This window comes from Penaeus japonicus, unplaced genomic scaffold (genome assembly GCF_977035675.1).
Source record: "Penaeus japonicus unplaced genomic scaffold, GWHDUDI00000001_assembly GWHDUDI00000036, whole genome shotgun sequence".
Classification (NCBI taxonomy): Eukaryota; Metazoa; Arthropoda; class Malacostraca; order Decapoda; family Penaeidae; genus Penaeus; species Penaeus japonicus.
The window spans coordinates 23,613,894-23,616,393 of record NW_028234438.1 but is presented as its reverse complement, the minus strand read 5'-3'; the positions used below and the strand labels follow the sequence as shown (position 1 = coordinate 23,616,393).

General features: G+C 39.1%; 1 protein-coding gene across 1 annotated transcript in view; it reads right to left on the bottom strand.

The window, feature by feature from the left end:
* LOC122252848 (uncharacterized) overlaps window positions 1-2,085 on the bottom strand; it is a 73,189-nt gene extending 71,104 nt beyond the window's left edge. The window contains exons 1-2 of the mRNA XM_086531842.1: window positions 1,761-2,085; window positions 1-325 (exon numbers count right to left, since the gene is read on the bottom strand). The exon at window positions 1-325 is cut by the window's left edge and continues 277 nt beyond it. The gene's annotated coding sequence lies outside the window, so the exon portion shown is untranslated. The remainder of the gene's footprint in view (window positions 326-1,760) is intronic.
* Window positions 2,086-2,500: the final 415 nt, after the last annotated feature.

The following is a 2,500-nucleotide window of genomic DNA, read 5'->3' as shown; positions in this document are numbered from 1 at the left end:
CGTGTTTTTTTTGTTGTTCTTGTTGTTGTTGTTTTTTTTTCTCTCTCTCTTTCTTTCTTTCTTTTGTTTTTCTTTGTGGGGTGGGGGAGTAGGTATGGGGGTTAGGGGGGAGGGGGTTGTTGTGGTGTTTCGGTGGTATTCTTTTTTTTTTTTTTTTTTTTACTTTTGGAGTCTTGTTTGTTTTGTTTTTTTTGTTGTTGTTGTTGTTTTTTATATAGGTACTACCGTCAGCTTTAGATCTGACTATAATTCGTTCGTTCGGCAGTAAAAGGAGCGTGGATACAGAGTATGTATGTTGGCGCTGTCAGTAATCTTTATATGTGACCTTTTTTAAATCATGTTCATAGGAAGAAAAAAAGACGCGAAAACACTGAGACAAACAATACATAGCACTGAATGGGAGTTAAAAATTAAAACAAAACGAAAAGCTACAAACAAAAGCAACAGCATCAGATAAAAGGCAAAAAACAAAAAAATAAATAAATAAAATAAACAGCCACGAGATCTCAAATCAATCCAACTTACTCGTCACACTATAATTAAGGCTAGTGATTATCAATAATTCCCTTAATAAAAAAGGGAATTATATATTGTTTATCTTATATATGTTGTGTTATTTGATCTAGTAAAAGTGCACTGTCCTTGGCCTAAATGGGTTTAAGATAACATGACTTCTAACACGTGGCGTCTCAATTAGAGTAAGTGAAGTTCAAATGTCCCTTCAATCGCTAACATGCTAAAAAAAAAAAAAAAAAAAAAAAAAACGCCAGACTAACTAACACCGCAACTACCTCTGCATGAACGCTAGCGTACTCTCGGATTCAGGTTTTCCGTTCGCAGACAGACGAGTCACGAACGACTGCTTCTTGCATGCGGAGGTCAACGGACGAGGAGGAGGAGGAGGAGGAGGAGGAGGAGGCGAGAAGAAGAAGAAGAAGCTATTCTTTCGTGATTCGAGCCACCCTGATCTTATAAGAAAATTGAAGTTCTTTTCCTCTCTCTCTCTCTCTCTCTCTCTCTCTCTCTCTCTCTCTCTCTCTCTCTCTCTCTCTCTCTCTCTCTCTCTCTCTCTCTCTCTCTCTCTCTCTCTCTCTCTCTGTTTGTGAGCGTGTGGAGGTGATGAGAAGCGAAAGAAGTCGCTACTCTTCCCTACTGCTGTGGCATGATTTGCATACGACCTATGTAGGAACTATTGCATATGATTGGGGGTTATTGCTACGCTAGATTTCCCATCTTGAATGTCTGTGTAATAAGGCGTATACATTCGTTCATTGAAACAGAGATATGATTTGGTTATGATATATAAGAGTATATAAGTATGTTTTGAGTATGCTGTTATTCTATCTAGTAATGGTGCAAATTATTTCAACGTAAGAAGATTTTTATTGAGCAGCGCCACAGGTTGCGTCGGTGAAGTTTAAAATGTCCTTAAAATCGCTAACATGCTTCTAAACCTGTTTTCTTCAGGTATCCGCATCTGCAAGCGTTTACTTTTTAAGCCTTTAATGAAGAGGTTAATTCGTGCCTCTTAACGCCGTCTGGCCGATGTTCAAACGATTTTGTCTACAACTATAAAAACAAAAAGGAAAAAATAAAAACACTTTTAATTCGCCGACAAGAGAGTTCACTTCGATTTTCCTTTCGTGGAATCACCACCGACTCCTTTTTTTTTCTTTCTTCTCTCGATCGTTCCGCGTAGAACAAGAAACCATTCACTGTGTCTACAAGCACTCGTCGCTAGCAAGTCGAAGAAAATATACTCAGAGAAAAAGTGGCCACGCAAGCAAAAGGCTCGAAGCCCGGAGCCACGGCTTTTCCAAAGACACGTCCAGCCACGGTGTGCACTCGAGCGATCCTAGCCACGTTCTGCAGGCCGACCGCGGTGTCCTACAGTCCTTCCAGAGTCCTTCTCCTCTCCCTCTATCAGCCTCTCCTTTTCTAGTTCTTTATCTTTAGCTCCTACGTGGATTTTTTTTCATGGCTTTCAGTCGCTCCTTGTTTAATTCATGCCGTTGGTGTTGGTTCGAGCCTTACCCAAGAACATGAGTCGAGAGAAATGTTTTAATGAAACGGTAATTGGCTTATTAGTCTTCCAACTGAGGACCTCAAGTACGCGACCTAAGAGCTAAGAAGGGTATTTAAAGTTGATAAGATGGGAGTTGAGCAAACAGGTAGCCGGGGGAAGATGTAGGGTTGCCATAGTAATAGAGTCTCGGCTGCCCATAGGTCTGGATGCCCGATAATGAAAGGGAAATATGATGCAACTCAAAAAGAATTGCAATATGCTTATCTGATTTATTTTTCTTCTTACCAGAGTAGAAAAATTACAATATCGTATACAAAAAGTAAATGTATATATATATATATATATATATATATATATATATATATATATATATATATATATATTGCGACAGACCCGTGCCCTCGACGTTTTACAAATGTGGAACATTTTCTGCATTTTCAGCTTTGCAAAAGTATCACGAATGAATGCAAATGG